Genomic DNA, 8901 nt, shown 5'->3' with positions numbered 1-8901 from the left:
AGTCTTGTCTCATTTTGAATTAACTAAAATAAAGAACTGAACTGAATGTGTTTATTTGTCCACCAGATAAAGTTTTGTAAAAATCCTTAATTACAAGAAAAACATGGAAGAATATGGAAGAAAAACAGACCCATAGCATTACAGACCCACCTTTGCACTTAATAGTGGGAATAAGGGAAGTCCCACTGGAGTTCAACAAACTGTACACATTTCCCAGCCTGCCTCCTAAACAGTCAGTTAGCATGTGCAATGGATAACAAGTCCTGAATTCCAAACCTTAAGTTCCTTTATCCTCTTAAATATAATTATAAATAAAATAGTGCTTAATTTACCTTTATTTTACAGGAATGTTTAAGAGTGCCAATAAGCGTGGCATCAGTCATTTTGTAAACATCTATTTTGAATTTATGTGTGTTGTTTTTCCCTCTCCACTGTGAGATTATACTGCTGCAGTAAAACGTGCAATCTTTGAATTGAATTGAATTGAATTTATTTTAGGATTTAAAGACTTTTTAGACATCTTTACCAGTGGTGCCAATACTATGAGTGACAGTTGGAGCCATTTTAAAGTGTTAAGAAAGGCTGTTATTTTTCTCAATTACCCAAAGTAATAAATCATTGAAAAGAAACCTACCACTCTATTTGGGGGGAATTGAAACAAATACTGGTGTTGGCAACATCTACATTTTTTCAAGTCACATAAAAAATAATTAGCTTTGAAGTTGTTCTTTTCTTATTAAAGAGATAAATAAAAGAGTTCTGGGGATACATTTTTTTGATCGTTTATTAAAATTCACTGTCTTAGAATGATGCGTCTCATTGAATGTTTCCACATTTTATCACGTTACAACCACAAACTTCAATTTCTTTTATTGGGATTTAGGAAAATTATACATAGTTTTCACAACTATTTATGATAAGAAATCTGAAAAAGATGGTGCAAGTGAAGCATTAGTTTTCTACCAAACAGCGTTAGCCAAAAAGTTACATTTTCCCTCGTGTTTGCAGATGAAAGGTGTGGCATGCTCTGATACTCCCAAATTAAATCTAGAAGTCCCCTAATTAGTGAATATAATCCATCAGCGTGTACCTTAATCTCAGTATAAATCCAGCTGTTCTGTGAATGCCTAGGGACTTTGTTAGAGAACAGTATTGAACAAAGTATCAGCAAGATCAAGGAACAGTCCAGACAGGTCAGGGATAAAGTTGTGGAAAAAGTGAAACCTTGATTAGACTAAAAAACTACGTGTCAAGCTATGCACACCTTTTGGCCAAGCAGCTCATAATTTGAACTGTGTCCAGATATCAACTTCGCCACTCAGTTTGCCAATTGCAGACATGTGGAGTAAGATGCTCTGATTATATGAAACTGTGATGGCCAAACCTATGGCCAAACTCTAGTAAAGTCTGTAACTCATGCACCTTCATATACTGTTTATTCATCCAAACACAATGCCAAACTTTAGTTTGTAATATACATTTGTTGATTGATTTAAATACATTTGTTGTTTGTAAGCGCACACATTTAGTACACTTATGTATTTTTATCAACTAATTTCTCACCATTGGCTTGTGATTATTACTAATTCTTGTTTGTTTTACCGGATCCAAGGTCTTTGTCAGGTCAATTATGTTTTGTTTGTTTGTGCAGTCCGTTGATTTGTTCACATTCTTTGCCTGAGTTAAATTTTGTTTCTTTGACCTCTTTTATGAGCTCAGTATTCATTTTGTTGTAAATACAACTCTTTGGGTTAAAATAAAAAACCCTATTTTTCTTATAATTCCTGTGACTCCAACTGCCTTTGAATTCGGTCCATCACAGAGTTCAAAGTTAAACTTTATGGCCTAAAACCATGTGCAGAAAAAAATAAACACTGCACATCACTCCGGACACACCATCCTCACTGTGAAATCAAGCCGTATGAATCTTTTGTTTAGCAGTGACAGCAAATAGAGAATGCATGGACTCGCCACACTTCACATATTTTCATTTGTAAAAAAACCTTGAAATCTATCTACTCTTTTGATTTACCTTCACAACTATGCACTTCTTTATGTTGGTCTGTCACTTGTAATCCCAATATTTTACATTAAATTAGTGGTTGTAAAGTGCCAGTTCTTGGTGAGTCAATACATTTGGAAGGTTCTGTATATGTTCTACTTCAAGATAAGACACTAAAAATAATGACAACTGCAACTCAAATGACGGGTGTTCAGTTATTTCAAAAGTAAATAACCTCAGTTATTTACCTCAATTATTTACCAGTATTTGTAAAAATGCTGGGGTACCTAAACATTCTCAGCACAGTCACTGTTTTGCTTAAGAGGGCAGCACAGCCCAAGCAGCAGAAGGTCCAGTGAGACAAGACAGAGTGAGATGCATGTATTAAAAGCAACTACTCTTCTCAATTGTAATCTTATGTTTCATTGCAACACCTTGGCAAGGATAATAAAAGCCTCTGTGCACCTTCACATGATTTCCTCCACCTATTACATTCAGGAAAGCAGCATCACAAAGCATTGGGGAGAGTAAACAGGGAAACATGAGCAAATATCACTCTTTATTGATCAGCCTGTTGCTATAAATACAACTAATATTAGTATAGGATCTCCTAGCCTGATACAGGGTGGTTTTGCTGTAACTACTACTCCTATATGGACTTATCTTTTTAGGAGTCACATTGCAAACTCAGGCTTAAAATTACTCAAATTCATTATTTAGTTGCTTTAAAGAAGCTAGCACTGTCAGGGCTGGAGTTTCTGTTGTAAGTTTTTGTCTGTGCTTTTTGACTCCTAGTAGTCGCTAGTGCTCAGCAGTGGTGGAGACAGGTGTTTTCCATCTCGGTGATTGAGTCCTGGAGTACTTAAGCAGGAAGCAGCCAGCATCTCGTCGCTCGAGTATTAGCCTCTGTGGTAGCTACTCAGCCAGCCTCGTATTAATTATGTTTATGTGTACTTTGCCTTCGACAACGTTTAACTTGTTCTTTGTTCTTCTTAGTGAACTGAACCGGCGACTACCTGGAGGTTACCCAGGCTGGCCCCAGTGGCTTCGTTTCGCACTAGCCTCGCTCCTAGGATCTCCCAAGGAAGGATCTTCCACACACACCTACCCAACGCCGAACTCTGGAACTTCCCAGGCTTGCTGCTTCCGGACCCGGATTCTCCAGAGACCATTCAACCTAACCTGTCCACCCTCCACCTCTCCGCTGATGCTTCGCCTGCATTCCAAGCTCTGACCCAAGTAACAAAGAAATCATCGGACTTACCATTGACTCCATATTCACTCCTTCTCCAGTTTGAATCCCTCTCCTCCTGGCGGATTGCCTACTCCCTCCTAGTAAGAGACATTTCACATTTAAGTTCCGGTTTCATTTACTGTGCCACTTACCTGTCGTTTTTCCTTACAGTTGTTCCAGCACACCATACTGATCCATTCTCCTTAAATAAACCTTTTTTCAAACTTGTACCCGTTTCCCTTGAGCGTGATTCTGCATGTGGGTCAGAGCCACTATGACAAGCACTAGCCTCTGAGTTAGCTTCATATCTGTAGGCCGCACCATCTATTGAGATAGCTACTGTGGTGGGTTCTTTAGACTTAAGAGATGGTATCATGAATTTGAAGCAGGGAGAAATATTCATGGTAAACAAGTAACAATTCATTAAATGTAATGCCTATCAAAAATATACAATAAAATAAAATGTAATTTCTCTTTCCTGGAGAAAATCGATCAAAGATGCAAACGAAAACCTCACTGCTCTTCCTGAAACCGAGGTTCGACTATCCGACGCACCTTCCTTGCATCAATACATCACTGAAATATTACCTGTCTGACAACATGAAGTATGCTAAAAGATCTCAAAAACATTACATCATGCCCCATCAATCTGGAAAGAGTTAACAAAGCCTTTGTGGGGCTTTGGAAACTACAGTGAGAACTATTATCCACAAATGGAGAAAAAATAGAAAGGGGATGAACCTTCCCAGGAGTGTCTAGCCAACCAAACTATTCCAAAACCCATCACAGGTCACAAAAAAACAAGAACAGAAGATTATTTAATATTTAGATGTTTGTAAAGATGGGCTTACTTTCATTCTATGTACTAATGATTGAAATTGTTCCTAAGACTGTATGTGTGCTGCTCTCTTAGCCAGAACCCACTTGTAAAAGAGAAATTTGAGCTCAGTGAGTCAAAACCTTCAGGGTTTTAGAACAACCTTTCAGTGTTACTGAAATAAAACAATCCTGCAAAGAAGATTGGCCCATAATTCCTAAACAGTGATATACAAGACGAAAACCATTCTGTTAGTATGAACAACTAGTCTTATCAAAATCTGTGAAATTTATATATTGTGTCCCAGCTAAAGGACCTGAAAGGCAACAGAAAGTAACACACTAAGAATTAAAGTAGGTTTGGCTGTCAGTCAGCTGTATAGACATCAAAGCACAGCTTTTTAAATAGATGCACATAGAAAACAATTGTTTACTTTACACTATATACATCTTAAAAGTTATTCAGTTTTGATAAAACTAGAAATGCTTCTACTTATACATGTATGTGTCACGTGAACTTTTGCAAGGTTGCTTTTTTCCACGGTGATATTTTAATAATGTATTTCTCTATTTTCTGAATTGAACTACACATCTCACTGCCTGCCTATTGTCACCTGCCCTGCACAATATCAAAAAAAGCTTTGCTTGAAATCTCCACGCCAGCTTATTGTGGCCTCAGGTTGACTCAACCTTAAGTTCACCCCTCTTTACACAGCGTGATTTCCTCGCCACACTAATCTCTCGGGTGCATTTTACTGCACACGGCTCGTTGTTTGTCTCGGGCTTCAACTTCCAACCCCGGGGCAGGTAGCAGTAATGGGCTATACAGGAAACAACATTGAAGCAGCGCCCTGCAGTGTGGATCCTAATGAGAACAGGAACAAACACACACACACACACGCACACACAGACAGAGGCAAGCATATTTTTTTCTTGGAGGAATTAGGTTCTTAAAAATGGTACTGGTGCAGCAACGTGCCTTACACTTGATTCTCTGGGCTTTTATGTAAAGTAGTACTCTCAACCTCCTAAATGTACAGTGCCTTGCAAAAATATTCATTCTGCAAGTCTTTTGTCTCTACCAGCTTTGCACATCAAGAGACAAAACCTCTTGTCCATTTTTCTTTGCAAAAGAGCTCAAGCTCAGTGCATCCTTGAAGAGAAAGTTTTGGCTTGCTGCAGATTCTCAGTTAGGTTTACAAATTCCCACAGCATGATGATGCCACCATCCTATTTCACTGTGGGTGTGGTGTGTATAGGGTAATGTGCAGTAATTTTCACATCTGCAAGTTTTCAAGTGTTGCCACAGATTTTCAGTTAAATCCAGGTCTGTATATTGAATGAGGTTGTGCTTTTGAGGGAAGGATGGCACTCCATCCCAGGCTCAAGTCTTTTGTGGCCTCTACCAGGTTTCCTTCTAGAATTACCCTGTAATTAACTTAATCTTCCCATCATCTCTGACCAGCATCCCCACAGCATGATGCAGCTACCAGAGTGAAATGGGATGTTAATTGTTAGTTCTCAAAAATCCACTCTGTTTTGCATGTCGGGCAATAGATTCGGTTTTGGTCTCATCAAGGCAGATTGCCTTCTTCCACATGGTTGCTGTGTTTCCTTCAGAGTTTATTGCAAACTTTAAACAGGAATTCTCACAACTTTCTTTCAACAATGGCTTTTCCCTCCACTCTTCTAAAAAGGCAGGGTTTGTAGAATGGCCGACTTATAATTGTCCTGTTGATAGTCTCCCACCTGAGCTGTGGATCTCTGCAGCTCCTACAGAATTGCCATGAGCCTCTTAGCTGGTTCCGGGCTGAGTTAAAATTTCGACCTGAGGTCTTCTGCATAGAGTTTTTTGGGTTCTTTCCAGCTACTCAAACTTCCTCTAACAGTGCAAAATTATGCATGCTAGATTAATTGGTTTCTCTAAATTGTTTGCATGGATGGTTGTTTTTTCTGTGTGCCTCTGTGTTGCTCAGTGATGGACTGCCCTGGGTGTGCCCGCCTGTTGCCCAGCTACTGCTGGTAATAGGCATCAGCCCACTCACAACCCCGCATTGATAAGTGGGCATATGATGGATGGATGGATAGATAGATCAATGGATGGATGGATGGATTGACATTGTTCTGTGAGATTTGGATCTCTATACCTCCTTCAGAGTTATTATGGGTCTCCGTGTCCGAATCTCTGATTAAATTACATTCAGGCAGACACAATTTTCTAGTTATCCAACTAAATGTAATTGTTTGCAATGAATTTTATTTAGCAGTATCAGAGTTTATGGGTGGAACACAAGTGCACATAAAGTCCAAGTAAAATACATTGAACTTTGTTGTTGTAAAATGACAAAATGTGAACACACTCAGTAAATATAACACATGGGTGGATTTTTGTCTAGACTGAGATAATATCCATGTATACTTCAATAGATTATAACTACCGTTTAATCCATTGAAGATGCAGTTGCTCCTAGCACATTTTTGTTGGCTCAGGGATTGTTTTACAGATTTCAAACACTTTGCATATTTCAGGTAGGTACTTGTAAACAAATGTAAGTGGTTCTATATGCTTTTACAGACTTTAGTAAGTGTGCACATGTGGGCACGGAGGCGACTCAGAGCGTGTGTTTGTGGATGTGTTTCAGTGTGTGTGTGGGTATGTATGCCTGCACAAGCAATTCTCACCGGACTCTGTCATTGCATGCTTTCATGGCTTCATAAGCTCCTGAAGAAACCCACAGTTTTTCCAGTCAGCGTTTTCCAGCACCCACACTCGCACAAACACGTCCATGCCAACATGCTTTGTTTTAAGTCTCCTCCACTGACAGCTTTGTCAGTGGAGGAGTTCCTTGCAAAAGTATTCATACCCCTTACTTTTCCAGATTCTGTCACATTACAACTACAAAGAGAGCTTTACAATGCTCCATCAGAAAATTGATTGAGTATTGCAACTGAGCAATTGCCTTTGTAACCTAAACAAATTGAGCAATGAAAAAAACGACCAAGAAACCAATGGTAACTCTGGAGGAGCACCAGAGATCCACTGCTCAGGTGGGAGAACCTGTTGTCAGTACAACTAATGATTATGCAATCAACAAATTTGGCCTTCATGGAAGACTTAAAAGATGAAAACCATTGCTATAAGAAAGCGCTGTTTAGAGTTTGTAGGGAACACATCAACCATGTTAAAAATTTGCTTTTGCAACATGAAACAAACGTTGAACGTTCTGGCCTAAAAGCATAATGCTGTGGTGGTGACAGCATCATGTTGAGGGTATGGTTTTTTCAACAGGAAGAGGGAAACTGGTTAGAGTTGATGGGAAGATGTATTATAGAGCCAGGTACAGCACAATTCTTGAAAAAAACCTGTTAGAGACTGCAAAAGACTTGAGGCTGGGGTAGATGTTAACCTTTCAGCGGGCCAACAACATTAAACATATAGCCAGAGGAGCAATGGCAATGATTTAAATCAAAGCATGTTCATGTGTTAGATTGGCCTAGTCAAAGTCCAGACCTCAATTCAATTGTGAATTTGTGGCAAGAATTGAAAATGTATGTTCATCTTAATCTCTCTATCCATTCTGAAAGAGCTTTAACTGTTTAGCTACTACAGACATATTCGGTTTTATAGTTTTATCGGGTGCGAAAGGCAGTTCTGCAAAATATAGATGCAAGGGGCTGAATAGAAATGCACACCACACTTTTCAGATTATTTGTGTGAAAATGTTGAGAATAATGCATATTCTTTACAGTAATGCACTACTTTGTAGTACTCTTTTACATAAATCCCCACCAGAAAATACACAAAAGTTTGTGATTGTAACAGAATTCAAGAGGTGTGCGTGACTTTACATGTTGTTCTGTTTTGTTTCTCCCACCTCTGGCCTGATGTGCGCTTCACTATCTAACCAACATCAGCAAAAGGACTTGCCATGTTTTTTTTTTTTTTCTTAAGCATTTTTGTGTTTCCATCATAGCCATGACAGTGAGCTACACTAAATTAAAATGCCCTAATGTGGTGTCACAGTGAGGGGAAATGATCTAAAGAAGATCAATGGGTCTAGTTCTCCTTAAAGTACATCCTTTCTTGTATTATGATCCAAGATGCCTCTGACGGAATTTGTTTAAAGGACATACACAATGTTTAAGGTTACAACAGCAGCATTTCCATGTTTGTTCATAGCACAGCATCAGCATTTTCCATCACAAAGCCATGACACCGGGACATGCTGTCAATACACGCAGGAAAGAAAGGTTTTAGCAGAGTTCATGTAAATACTTTATCACAACAGGACTGTGGAAAAGATATAAAAAGGCTGTTTCGGGGCCATTTTCTTGAAAAGGAAGATAATTTAGAAGCAGATCAAATTCACAACAGACTCATCTTTTTTGTTTTCTTCAGTGATCAGGTGCCTAAATTTAATTTATGTGAATAATTACCATTAATCACATTCAATTATGCATTTAATCCTAATATGACTAATAATGCAATTTAATTAAGACAGCCTTGACAATTTACAATTTACCAAAGTAGGCCACTTTTATTTTGCAAGAAAAAAATTAGCTTTTTCTTTAAATGTGTGAAAACTCTGCTGAGGATTCTTCACAGAGGTTCCTATCCAGTGATAGATGGTACCATGTAAATACAGGTGACAGAGAGGGTAATAACACTCTTATATGTTATTATCATAAATATTGATGTGGTATAACCTATATACATTTCAGCATTGCAAAGGTCACATCATATCATGCTATCAAATCCACCATGAAACTGATCACCATCACCTCATCACATGCCGAACACATCATTATGTGTGGTACGGCCCCCAATGCAACATGCTGTATTTTGATC

Source organism: Girardinichthys multiradiatus, chromosome 21 (assembly GCF_021462225.1).
Source record: "Girardinichthys multiradiatus isolate DD_20200921_A chromosome 21, DD_fGirMul_XY1, whole genome shotgun sequence".
Classification (NCBI taxonomy): domain Eukaryota; kingdom Metazoa; phylum Chordata; class Actinopteri; order Cyprinodontiformes; family Goodeidae; genus Girardinichthys; species Girardinichthys multiradiatus.
The sequence above is the reverse complement of the archived record's forward strand: the minus strand, read 5'-3'. Positions refer to the sequence as shown.